At 57.2% G+C, this 13,516-nt stretch overlaps 1 long non-coding RNA gene across 2 annotated transcripts in view; it reads right to left on the minus strand.

The window, feature by feature from the left end:
* Nucleotides 1-469: 469 nt before the first annotated feature.
* LOC144282002 (uncharacterized) overlaps nucleotides 470-13,516 on the minus strand; it is a 44,137-nt gene continuing 31,090 nt past the window's right edge. The window contains exons 1-3 of one of the 2 annotated variants that reach the window (XR_013350380.1): nucleotides 10,272-10,508; nucleotides 4,859-5,096; nucleotides 470-1,401 (exon numbers count right to left, since the gene is read on the minus strand). This is a non-coding gene — a long non-coding RNA (uncharacterized LOC144282002). Of the gene's footprint in view, nucleotides 1,402-4,858; nucleotides 5,097-10,271; nucleotides 10,509-13,516 lie in introns of those variants that run through there. The other variant, XR_013350381.1, reaches the window with a different exon arrangement.

The following is a 13,516-nucleotide window of genomic DNA, read 5'->3' on the forward strand; positions in this document are numbered from 1 at the left end:
TGATCGTGGTGATGGTTAGTTACACGATTCTGTGAATATACTAAAAACCACTACTATAAATGAGTGAATTATTTGGTAGAGGTACGATGTCTCGACGAAGGTATCACCAAAAACAGTCACCCAAGGAGCATTTTGAAGCATCGCTGCCAGAGCCACAGGCCCAGCTTAACTTAAAGCTGCCTGGATGGGGTCCGGGCAAAGCCCCTTGGGTCATTCCAATATGTAGCCAGCGATGAGAACCCCTGGCCTAGGGGAGCTGAGACCTCCCGTGCCCCAAAAGTCTGCCGGCTGCCTTACTTTCAGTGTCTCTTGCCATCTTAACAACCACCATATCACATTGATGTTACAGGTGCACAGTCTTTAATCCATAGTTCTGAAATCCAAGAAGCTCGGAGAAAGGAGCTTTTCCACAAATTTGCAGAAATCCATATCATGTCAAAAAACCCTAACTGAACCTATACAAGGGTACTTATGGTCTTTACTCGTCTCACATAATATGAATATTCATACACTGCACCACAGAAATCATTATGTGTTTGTTTCCCAGGCCATTCTCCTTAGTAGGGGTTTTATAAAGTATAGCATGCATCTTACTTTCTTTTTTTTTAAGATTTTATTCATTTTATTCACGAGAGACACACACAGAGAGAGAGAGAGAGAGAGAAAGAGAGAGAGAGACAGGCAGAGGGAGAAGCAGGCTCCTCCCCATGGGGAGCCTGATGCGGAACTTGATCCCCGGACTCCAGGATCACAACCTGAGCCGAAGGCAGAGGCTCAACCACGGAGCCACCCAGGCGTCCCTGCACCTTACTTTCTAAAAATCTGAACAATTCTGATTTCCAAACCACATTTGGCCCCAGGCATGTCAGCTAAGGGTCTATGGACCTACTTTTGTTTCTATTTTACAGAGAGGAAACTGAGTCTGAAAGGTAGAAGAACCTGCCCGACGTCCCGGAGAAAGGACCCGCTCGCCTTCGTCCTTCCAGGTTGCCCGGAGCCCCCTGTGGGCCTGGGTACGCCTTCCCTGCCATCCTCACCGGCCCGGGGCACTTGCTGGCTCCTCCGTGCGCCGCTCACCCTGCTGCTCCAAGCCCCTCTCCGGCCAGCTCCTGGCAGCTGTCGCCACACAGGAGGGGCCTGCCCTGCCCGAGCAGGAGCTGGAACCGGGGCCTGCTTTGTAATTTGCTCTGCCAGCCACCCTCCCAGCTGCAAACGGAAAATCCAAGAAGGTGGTCTGCTTTTCTGGCAGATGTCAGCCCCAGCCGGCCAGAGACAGTGCAGCTCAGCAGGGAAAGGCGGGCTGCGAAGTCTGGCAGGGGGACCGTGGCTGGGTTGGAAACACATTGTGGGGGAATTAGAATGTTCATTCTGCAACACCAAGACTGCCACGGGGTATCTCGTCTGCAAGAAACAGCAGAAAAGGTGACAGATTGAGGGCCCCTCCTTCCACTCCTCCCGCCCCCCCAGTGACATTTGCTAATATAACTAATGGCCTTAATAGGAGCCTCTCTGTGATGAGTCCCTGCTCTGGGCCTGGGCCAGGGCCAGACTCAGCCCTTTTCAGGCCTTGGCAGGCCCCGGGGGGGTGGGTGGTATTACCGTGCCATTTCTCAGAACCAAAACCGAGGCTCCAGGAGATGGTGTGAAGTGCCAGAGGTTACAAAGCAAGGCCACAGCCGAGCAGGACTGGATCCACTTCCTCCTGACTCTGAAGACCCAGCTGGCTTCCCCGCCCACACTCGGAGGCTGTAAGGAAGCTGCTCCATGTCTCCCCCAAGTCAGAATTACCCAGGGTAAGCCGCAGGGCAGCTGTAACTCAGTTTGCTCCTTTCCCTCGCCCAAGAGCATATGCTCCTCTGCAACTTTCCTCTCAAGAAGCTTCAGAGAGGAGTCGCCCAGCCCATTTCACAGATAAGGAGACTGAGGCCTACAGAGAGAAAGTAGTTACGCCAGGCCACAAACCCAGGTTTCTCTCCCCCCCAAGTGATGCCTGTGTGGCTCTCAGCTGGATGCCAGCGCCCTGCAGCTCAAAGCGGGGAGAAGCCTACACTAGAAGAACCACAGTCCCTTGACTTCGGTGGGCAGAAAGGCAGGCTAAGACTACAGGAGTCACACGTAGGCACTGATGTCCACGGATCTGCCATGCACTCGGTCATTCATCCAGGGAGCCTGGACGTGCCCCTTTTCTGGCTCCAGCTGGGCCCTGGACACAGGGCAAGGGGGCGGGCTCCCACTGCCACGAGCTCAGAATCCAGGTGTGCAACCTGCAAACCCGCGATGCCAACCCGACACAGTATGCACGGCAGCCGGGGGGCCTCTAACACAGAGGGAGCCCCCCCCCGACGGCCAGCAGGAAGCAGGGATGGCTTCTCAGAGATGAGGCATTGCAGCTGGGAGCTGAAGGATGGGAGGACTTTGGTCAGATGCCCGCGGAAAGGCGCCCAGGCCGAGGGCACAGCCTGGGCCATGGTCCAGAGGTGGGAAAGACAGCGGGGTCTCCCCGGGCAGGTTGGGGTGGCCCAAGCAGAGAGCAGAACTCCACCACGATGTGAGGACAACCCCCCAAAGGGCCGCGGGCAGCCGTGGCCGCAGGACCCCACAGGAGGGGCAGGTTTTGAGGGCGACTATTACCCGCAAAGCACCGACGTCAACGGCCCCGCCGAGGAGGAGACCCTACCCCGAGCCCTGAAGCCCGGGCAGCCCCCATGGCTTGGGACCAGCCAGTGACAACTTCCTTGGTCATTAATGGCAGCATGTGCTAATGTTTGATGAATTGCCCAACAGTTGCATTAGCTAATAACTCCCCGAACAAAACCAGAGAGTTCATCTGTTTTTATAAGACGCCCAAGAGCATCCTGGGAACAGGCACGGTGGTCGTGAATAAAAGAGAAACATTCATTTATGGTAATTGGTTTCAGCTCCTCACTTGGCTGCTTGTCCTGACCTAAATGTATCCAGTTGTTCCCTTTGCCTGGCTCTGGTTTGGGGGTCACTCCTAATGGTTTAATTCAACAAAAAATGTCTGCCATTTCCTGTAACCTCTGTCTTTTTTCACCCTGCTCCCAAACGGTTTTTCTTGCAAGCAGCATCTCCGCAAGGCCCTCCCGGAGCTGTTTCCTTCTCAGGGAACAAAGTCAAGATTGTTGACAGAGAAAAAAGGTCTTAACTCCAGGCCAAGAAAAGAAGGTGGGGGGAGGGATAAATGAAGGTAATAATCATTTGTTTGTCTTTTCCCCGGACTTCACAAAGCAGGTTTTGTCCGAGGCCGGTGGTCAGGGACTCTGACACAGAACATGGCCCTGGTGACCAGGGGCAATTTATGGGAGGGAACGAACACAAATCCTCATTCATGGAGCGGGGCGCGGGGGCAGGGAGCGGCCGGTGGGTGCCGTGGGCGCCGCGGCCTGGGGCTCCTGGCGGGGGGGACAGGGGGACAGGGGCGCAGGGCCCGGACCGGGATGACAGCCCGTGAACCTTGTTGGGATGCATCTGGTAGAAAGGCGGTGTAAATAGGAGATCATTGTCGGCGGATTGTGCTTCCCGCGGGCGGAGGAGGGGCTGGCGGCCCCAGGTGCCCCTCGTCCAGGAGACGCCGATGGCTTCGGGGAGTCCTCGGAAGGTCACCGCCTGCCCCCCGGGCCCTCAGGCTCCGAACGGCGGGGGCTCCGGGCCCCAGGCTGAAGCGGGCGCGGGGGCCGGACAGGCTCAGCCAGCGGCTGTGGGCCGCCGGGGGCCACCTGGTCACTGTGACAACTTGTCCCTCTCTGTGGCTCCCTTTCTCCGACTGAACGGCCACGGGGGGCCCTGATTCTAGGATATCTGTGCGTACCCGCTCAGTGCCACCTTCTCCCAGGCACGGGGCACATAGAGGCGGACACGGCCCCACAGTGGGAAGCTCAGCAAGCTCAGGGCCCTTCCGGGCCGGCGGGCAGGGACAGGACATTCTTGGGTGCAGAGCACCGAGTGGCATCACTTCCCAATGTCTGCACGTCCTGACCCGTGGAGAGGGAGTATTTACAAGCCAATTGCAAGCTGCAGTCTGTGGGAAGCAGGGTCTGGACAGTGCCACCCACAGCATCAAATCATTGTCACATCATCATCGTCATCGTCATCATCAGCAGCAGCAGCAGCAGCAGCATCAAAACGCTGCCGGGACACCTGGTGGCTCAGGTGGTTGAGCATCTGCCTTTGGCTCAGGTCGTGATCTCACAGTCCTGGGATCGAGTCCCACATCGAGCTCCCTGCTCAGCGGGGAGCCTGCCTCTCTCTCTGCCTCTAACTCTGGTTCATGCGCTCTCGCTCTCTCAAATAAATAAAAAATAAAAATAAATAAAAAATTAGAACATGCTGCCCCTCCTGTGGGGTCTTGTGGCCATGGCTGCCCGTGGCCCTTCAGGGGGATTCTGCTCTCTACTTCGGCCACCCCAACCTGCCCAGGGGGACCCCGCTATCTTTCCCACCTCCAGACTATGGCCCAGGCTGAGTCTGGGTGCCTTTCTGCCGGCACCTGACCAAAGTCTTCCCATCCTTCAGCTCCCAGCTGCAATGCCTCATCTCTGAGAAGCTGTCCCTGGTTCCTGCTGGCTGTCGGGGGTTCCCTCTGTGTTAGAGCCCCCCCCCCCCCCGCCACGCGTACACTGTCAGGTTGGCATCATGGGTTGGCAGGTTGCGCACCTGGATTCTGAGCTCGTGGCAGTGGGAGCCCGCCCCCTTGTCCTGTGTCCAGGGCCCAGCTGGAGCCAGAAAAGGGGCACGTCCAGGCTCCTTGGATGAATGACCAAGTGCACGAATGTCATCCTCATCACGACAATGGCTACCGTCTGTTTGACACGTTCTCGATATCAAGTCAAACACTTACTTTATTTTCACTGCAGATCCATGGGATTGAGTCTGTTGGTGCCCATTTCACAGTGGAGAACACTAAGGCCCAGGTTCACACAGCTGGGGAGGCATTCAAACACACATTTGAGCTCCCCACCATCTGAAGAAGAGTTTTTCCGGCAGCAGGCATCACAAAGCGCAAGGCAGTCAGAGAAGGGGCCAGCGCTGCTTGCGACTCGAGGAGGACTTCTAGACGCGGCCCCTTTGTGCCAGACCTGCAGGATGAGCAAGGATTTGACCTGGAGGGCCGCTGAAAGCAGACGTTATTCCCGGCCCTCTCCAGGAAGCCCTGTGCCTTCCCCGGGACTCTCTCGGGCCTCCCTGGCCTGCAGGCCCCATGCAGGCCTCCACCCCGTGTGATCACATCCGATTCCCTCAGCAACCGTCAGGGCACAGCCTTATGGCACATGACAGGAGAACTAAACACGGAAGCGCAGAGCTCACCCCAAGGCCACAGCCGGGAGGTGGTGACACTCAGACTTGGGTTCGTCATCGTGCCGTCAGACCCCTTTGGTCCCTGCCTGTGCTCCAAGCACAAGGCTGGACACCAAGAAACCTGGCTTCCAGCTCAGGCTGTGCCACTGTCTCATCTGTGGCCCCGAGCCAGTCCCCTCTCCCTGGGCCTCCGCCTGTCCTCTCCTCAGTGGGAGAATCGCTGGAGGCGAATTGGGCTTCGTGGCTTCTGAGGTGTCTGTGCATTATGTCATTGTCCCTACGTGGCTCAACAAGGCTAGAATCCCAGGCATGGGCATCCCCATTTTGCAAGCGGGAAACTGAGGCACCCGGGGGGCTTGTGTGCCTAGAAAAGGAGGCCCAGTGTGGCAGGGACTGGACCCTGGGCCCTGAGGGGCAGTGGAGGTGCTGAGGCTGTCTATCCTAGAGCACCGCGGAAGAGCCAGGGGTATGGTGTCGGCCTCAGGCCTGGACAAGGCACATCCATGGTAGAGGGAGCCTGTGAAGCATAGCCTCTGTAGAGAGATGACTCCCGGGATCACGCCCTGAGCCGGAGGCAGACACTCAACCACTGAGCCACCCAGGTGTCCTGGAAGGAAGCATTTTCTATCAAGAAGCAACAGAGAACATCTAGAAGAGGCTGAGGGCCACAGGAAGGCATTGGAAGTTGTGAACCCAGCAGAGAGCGTAGGCCTGTCCCAAACATCCAGAGATTGTCATGAAATCAACCTTCCCAGGGTGCCCTCCCTTCTGCGGTGACAACAGACATGTAGGCAGCACTTGACAGTTCACGTTCGTCTCCATGCGTCCTCCTAGCCCCCCGGGGCAGATGGCAGGGCAGGAATTACCAGGCAGCCAGGGTATGAGGAACAAGGGTCCAGAGAAGGTGTGGCTCTGCTCACACTGCTCAGCCAGGACCTGACCCTTGATCTTCCCAGCCCGGTGCCACTGCCACAGGGGAGCCACCCTGTCACTGAAAAGCCACCCACGTAGGGCGCCTGCTACAGAGAACACTCCGGGCCACTTCCAAATTTGGAATGGGGCACCCTAGAGCCCCTAGGAATTCTAAGCTGTGCTATTTTTAGGCTGATCAGCTGTTCCACCTCTGCGTCCCTACCCCAGGCCCCCCAAGCAGATTTCCCAAGCAATCAAATCCATGTGTCGCCAGTTCCGGCCCCAGAGCTTTGTGAGGTGAGTGCTGGATGTTCTAGTGCCATCGAAGCATGCACGCCCTGCCCAGACCGGGACAGGCCTGCCCTTCCTGATGCTCCGGACCTAGAATCTCCTGCCCTACCCCATCTTGGGGCCAGGCTCCAGGTACCCCAAAGCCCCCACCATACCTCCCAGAAATCTCCAGAAACTACCCTACTGGACAGAGAAGCTGATCTCAGGTGCCCTGCGGCTCTGACCCATTCTCTCCCGTGCCCCCTACGAGCCCATCTCATTGCTTCCCATCTGGGCTGGGCTAGGCAGGGCTGCTGGTGGCTCCTGCCCCCTCCTGCTTCCCAGGAAGGTGCCAAGAGAGTATCACAGTCCCGCACTGCCCTGGGGTCAAACCGCTGCTTGGCCACTTGGAGTCTGAAGACCTCGAGTCAGGGCCTCCACCCCATGGAACCCATTGCCCTCATCTCTAAGGTGTGGATGATAAGAGGACCGCGTGCACAATGTGGTTTTGAGGTTACAGTGACAACAGGAGTATGAAAGGCTGACCCAGGACAGCCGGGGTGGCTCAGCGGTTTAGCACTGCCTTCAACCCAGGGCGTAATCCTGGAGACCTGGGATCGAGTCCCACATTGGGCTCCCTGCATGGAGCCTACTTCTCCTTCTGCCTGCATCTCTGCCTCTTTCTCTCTCTCTGTGTCTCTGTGTGTGTGTGTCTCTCATGAATAAATAAATAAAATCTTTAAAAAAAAAAAAAATGAAAGGCTGACCCAGGGCACAGCAAGAACCTGGCACCCTGGACATTTTTAGCTACTGTGACTCCTGATAATAGTTGAGTTTCCACAAAATGGGAGAGAAACAGCAAGTTTGTTTCTACAGTTCTGCAGGGTGGGGTATCGACATGGTCCTCATCCCCCTCAGCACTGCCCTTGTGATTCTTGTCCCACTCCACGGCCGTGCAGTCCTTGGGGACTCAGGCTGTGCCCACCCCCACAGGCACGAGACCCAGCCTGGGGGTACCGACTGCCTGGGTTCAATGAGGGCAGGAACCATGGCCCCCACCTACCCCCCAGCCCCACAGGGTTGGGCATACAGCCCAAGACTTGTAGAACACTGGACTTCTAGAAGGGCACAGAGAAGCTGAAAGATCATGGGCTTTGTAACATGCCAGACCCACTTTGTAGCCATGTGACTCCCAGCATGACCTTTATTCTGAGGCTCTGTCTCCTTATCTGTAAAATGGGTATGAAGATACCAACAGAACCTGGATGTCAAGGGTAAAGAGAGCAGACGTGAGGCTCTTCACACTCGGTGAAGATCTGCATGCAGGAGGTCGACCCAGTGACTTCCAGGACACGGCAGCCCCGTAAGGAAATGGGAACGTGGAGACGAGAGGGTCACACAGAGAGTCATCGATGGAGGGCCCCAGAGCTACACCCCAGACTTGACCCTTTCCACACACAGTGAGCAGAAGCCATAACAAATGCAAAAAAGAAAAACACCAGAGGCTTCTCCCTGGTCCAGAAAGGCCATGAGGCCAGTCGGGGAGAAAGGCTGTCTGGGCAGACAGTGGCCGCAGAGTCCCCAGGACAGCGTCCGCGCAGCCAGAGCCCACTTCCTGCGGGCAGCGCACACACGCGGTGCCAATGTGTTAGGACTTATGCATGGTCCCCGCCATGGGAACCGGCCGCCTCCCTCCGCCAGCCGCCCCTAATTCTTCCAATGTGGCTGAGAGCTAGCAGGGCTCCGCGGAGGGAGGGGGCGGAGCCGCGGAGCGAGACCACCTCTGCTGACAGCTCGTTTACAGGCCGCCCATCAAGTGCACTTTCCCTGCGGGGTCTGGCCCCTGGGAGGAGAGAAGCTGGGGGGCCAGCTCTCAGCTACCAGTGACACGTTGCAGGCACCAGGGGAATGCCTGGTGCCCTGTCACTCAGAGTGGCCCAGGGGACCGCCGCAGCTGGCCAGGAAAGAATGGGCGAGCCTCACCAGCCAGAGGAGGCCTGGTGGCTCTGGAACAAGCCCGAGTCAGAAACTCCCCATGCTCCACCCCCCACCCAGCTCCCGTGTCTGGCCAGCACAGCCCGCAGGCCTTGGTACAGCCGGGTTAGCTGCGCTGGCTAGGTAGGTCGAGGGAGAGAAAGACGGACAGGGAAATCAAGGATTCAGAGCCGGCTGCCCACGTGGCAGGTCTCCCGGAAGCTCCTGAGTGAGTGAGACCATGCGGGTTACCAGCTGGCATCAGAAGGTCCGGCTTCTGGTCCAAAGTTCCCCTCAGTCTGCTCTGGAACCCTGGGTCGGGTGCAATCTCTCTGGATCTCTGAAGAGGGAGGAGGGATGTCTCTCTCTTAGGAGAATGAGACTACGATTCCAAAGAGGCCACCAGAGGCAACTGTTAGCTATGCAGATGCCCAGGCTCCTTACCTGGTTCAAACTATCCTAGGAAGCTGGGGATGAATTAGGATTAGAGTGGGGATAGGCTCAATGCTGTGAACTCAGAGAACATTCCCTGATGCTGAGGGCTGAACAATGTTGAGGGCGCTGACACCGATCAGGTAGAGTCCTTGCCCTTTGGGACCTCCCTGTCTGGTTAAGACTCATTACAACAAAAGGTAGACTGGTGAGTGTGGTACCAGAGGGTCAGACATTGTCCGGGAAGAAATAGGGATGGGAAGGTGGGATATCACCTGGAGGTGACTAAGCCAGGCCTTGAATGGTAGGGTCCTTCTCTTGTGCATGGCACAAAGCGAGGACACAGAAGGTGGATGGATGGGTGGATGGAAAGGTGGATGGATGGGTGGATGGAAGGGTGGATGGATGGATGGATGGGTGAGTGAATGGGTGGATGGAAGCGTGGGTGGATGGGTGGATGGATGGTTGGATGGAAGGATGGGTGATGGGTGGATAAATGGATGGGAGGATAGATGAGTGGAAGCAGAAGGAAGGAAAGAAGGAAGGAAGTGGGGAGGGAGAGTGTTAGATGGTCAGATGGGGGCAGGCAGATAAGAGAACAAAGAAATGTTTCATTGAACTGATTCTTACAATAAGTCTGCCAAGTAAAAGGATGGAAGTGGCAACCGCCTTCCCCAAATTATTAATATGAACACCCAGAGCTGAGAAGGGAAAAATGACTTACATAAGGTGACCCAGTAAATTAGTGACACATCCAGGTCCAGAATCCAAGTCTCCTGACTCCCACCCAGACATGTCTCCAATGCATAAAGCCCGCCTAGCCTAGCCTCCTACTCCTTCCATCCTCCACATAAATACCATGGAAAGAAGGAAGGGAAGGAGACGAGAGGGAAGGAGGGGGAAGGCAGTCCCCATTCTGTAGGAAGGGTCCTGAGCTCTGGCCCTTGGTCTTGCACAAGCCTGGCTCGGCCTTTTTCAGGCTGGACACACGCCAGGACACGCAGAGTCATCTGTAGGATGCAAGGAGGGCAGAGAGTCACTTTTGTCATGGCTCCTCCAGACTGAGTGACGCCCCCTGGCTTCCAGGCAGAAATGAATCGCACGTCAGGTCAGAAGACCCAGCCCAGTAAGTCTCCATCCAGGACCCTGCACCAGCTTGGCGACTGGGGAGACTGAGGGCAGGAGACTGGGGGGGCAGGGAGACCAGAAGAAGCCCTGGCATGGGACCGTGTGCCCCGCGGGGAGGGCCGGGGACAGGGCTGAGCAGACGCCACCAGCTCCCGGCTGCCCGGGGGACAGGAGGGCACCCCCCCTCCCCCGGCCTGGGTGACTTCTACACTCACTCCCTCATTCACCTGCTCACTCACTCATTTCCTGAAGGAAGGGAGGGCAGTGTCCGGCTTCTGAGCGGGTGCTGTGAGCAGGCCTGGCGCTAGACGCTTAACAAAGGCTTTCCCACCAATTGTGACCAGGTAGCAGCGCCCGAGTCGCCGACGATGGCCGTCACCACCGGCAAGGAGACACTCCGGCCTCCGAGCCCAGATCTCAGCCTCCAGTTGCCATTTTGGAGACTGGCCCTTTATTCTTCCCTGGGTCACACTTCCCTCTCCTGCAAAGGGAGAAGAATGCCTCCCTGCTTGCCTCAGAGTGACCACTGTCGCCGGAGCAACACTGGAACCCAGCCCCAGCCGCCCAGACAGGGCCCCATCACCCCGGCTGAGCAGCAGGCGCGCCCCACACAGAGACAGCCTCCCTGTCCTGGGGTGGGAAGAGCCGGAGCCAACATTTCCCCACCTGAGGGGATGAGGGCACCCAGCCTTGTTTTGTTAAATACGGTGACATTTGTCCTAGAGTGTAAGTGGGCCCTGGCCTCCACCCCCAGCGCCCCTCCCCTTCCTGTAACAGCAAGGTGGCTAGGGTGTGGGTGCTGGGGCCAAGTGTTTGCGTTGAACCCAGGCTTTGCCCCTCCTTAGCTGTGTGACCCTAAGCAAGTCACCTAATCTCTCTGTGCCTCTGGGTACCTGGGCGGCTCAGTCAGTTAAGCATCTGCCTTCTGCTCAGGTCACGATCCTGAAGTCCTGGGATTGAGCCCCGCATCAGGCTCCCAGCTCAGCAAGGAGTCTGCTTCTCCCTCTGCCTCTGTTTCTTCTCTATTTCTCAAATAAATAAATAAAATCTTAAAAATATATATATATAAAGAATAAAAATCTCTCTGTGCCTCAATTTCCCAATGTGGAAAATGGGGCTAGTGAGCCTCATAGAGCCATTACGAGGATTAAATGGCTTAACACGTGCAGAGGGCCTGGAGCAGCACCCTGCACACAGTCAGCAGGCAGCAACATCATCCAGGGCTCTCCCTCGGTGGTAGCCCTCCAGGAAGCTTCTGCGCCCCACAGGCCGCTTGCACGCCTGCTCAGAGCCCCGCCAGCCACTGGGCTGCCCTCTCATCCACTGTCTCTTCCTACAGTTAGGTCTTATTCTCCAGCCCACTTTACAGAAGGGGAAACTGAGGACCACAGAGTAAAGTGATTTGTCTCCCTGCCCCAATCTGGCATCCTTGCCTCCCCCACCCCCTGCCAGCCTGGGGCGGCACCATGTGCGCCGAGTTTTGCAGAGGAAGCCGGGCTGGGCAAGGCGGCATTGGACGCAGAGGCTGGCCAGATAGAGCCATGAGAGGAGGAACGGCCTGCGTGGGAGGAACCTCTGGACGCTCGGGGTGGGAGCACAGCGCGAGGCAGGCCGTCAAGGATGCAGAGGGAGGCTCTTCCCCACGGCGAGGGCCCCGAATCCCGGGCCGGGAGGCTCAAATGTGAAGCTACAGCCACAGGGAAGCCATTAGACCATTTTCAGCAGACATGGAAACGGCCAGATTTCCATCTGGGGCCCTCGGTGGGCTATAAACACCGCGCAAAGCTAACTATCATGGCTAATAATGGTTTCGCACCCTGGGCCATAATTGCCGTTCCCGTGTCTGTCTCCCACTAGATCACGAAGCCCCACTAGAGCGGCATCTATGCGTCTCCTTCACCCCTACGTCCCAGTGCTCGGCACAGAGCAGGTGCTCGAGACGTGTTCGGTGAAGTTAATTGATCACAATGAAGCACATGATGCCAAGTGTTGTGAACTCTTGGCGAAGGAAACCCTTGGAGTCGGGCAGCCCTCGGCCCAATCCCTGACGCCAGCTCTCACGGCCAGCAGGCTTGGCAAGTCACATGATGGCTCTGGGTCAGCTTCCTCCCCCTCAAAATTGGCTCAGCGATCCCTCCCCCTGGGGTTGAGCTGGAGCTCCCAGCGCCGTGCCCCACGCGCATCAAGGCCCTCAATACACAGCAGCTCAAACGACACCACGAAGATGCCTGGGCACAAACTGCAAGACTGCTGCTGGGTTCAGACATAAGCAAGACAGAGGGAGAGTGGAAGGGTCCCGAGCTTTAGACCTGAGGCCCTGGATTTGAATCCTGGCCCTGCCCTGCTGTGCAACCTTAGGGAAGTAGATCACCCTCTCTGGTTTCTTCATCTGCTCAGTCGGAGTATTAACAATAACACCAATGTCGAGGATTTGTTGCGTGGACCAGAGGAGATAACAGATGCGAAAGTGCTCAGTGTATATAAATGTGGGCGATGATTATTATTATCATGACAGCTCATAAAACCCGGGTGGAGCTTCCTGTTATAAACAAGCTCTCCCTCACCCCCTCCCGCAGACCAGGGGCTGGCTCGATGCTTTGTTCCCAGGAAGGGCATAGCTGGAGGGGCCGGCTGGGCTGGGGCAGAGGCCAGGGCAGGCTCCCCGCTCCCACCATCTGCGCTGCGGGGACGGCCCATCTGTCCAGCAGTGGGCACACATGTGGCCTCATCTGAGGGCGCAGGGTCGTTGGGGTCAAGCAGGAGAAAATTGGGGGCAGATGAGGGGAAGGTTCCAGCTTATTTTTAGAAAAAGGGGAAAGAGAAGAAGACAGGAAAGCCCTTGTTCCTTGGCGTTTCTACCATGTGGATGGCAGGCGGGAGGCCGGCGGGCAGGCGGGCAGCCAGGGGGACCAGAGACAAAGATGCAGCCACTTGGGCGGCTGTCACACGGTCAGGCCTCGGATGACCGCACAGCCCAGCCGGTTTGCAGAGCGCTCTCGCTCGCAGCGCTGGCCGCCCCCAGTGGGAACCCTCACGGCGGGAAGCCCAGGACCCCGAAGGAGACTCGCAGGGCCCAGAGGGACTGAGCCCGCAGGGCCACATTTGGGCATTAGGAAGGGCCCTCCAGCTGCAGGGCAGAGGAGAGCTTGTGGGGTAATCTGATGGCAGAGGGGCCAGTGGGCACTTCCAGGACACGGCCTGGCACACAGTAGGCCCCCAGGTCCTCTCCTCCTGGTCTTCCCTGGGGCCTGAGGTCCCGGCACCTCTCCAGGTTACTCTGCCCTGTGTCTCAAGACGCAGCACAGTGGAGCGATTAAGATGGTGACTCTGGCACCATATTGCTGGGACACGAGTCTTGGCTCTTCCACTTCCTGGCTGTGTGACTTAGGGCCACTTGCTTTAACATTCTGTGCCTCGGTTTCTTTGTAAGTTGAACATAGCCATAGTTCACCCTGCAAGGTTTGTTGTAAAAATAAATCAATAT

The sequence above is a fragment of the Canis aureus genome, chromosome 13, assembly GCF_053574225.1.
Source record: "Canis aureus isolate CA01 chromosome 13, VMU_Caureus_v.1.0, whole genome shotgun sequence".
Lineage (NCBI taxonomy): Eukaryota > Metazoa > Chordata > Mammalia > Carnivora > Canidae > Canis > Canis aureus.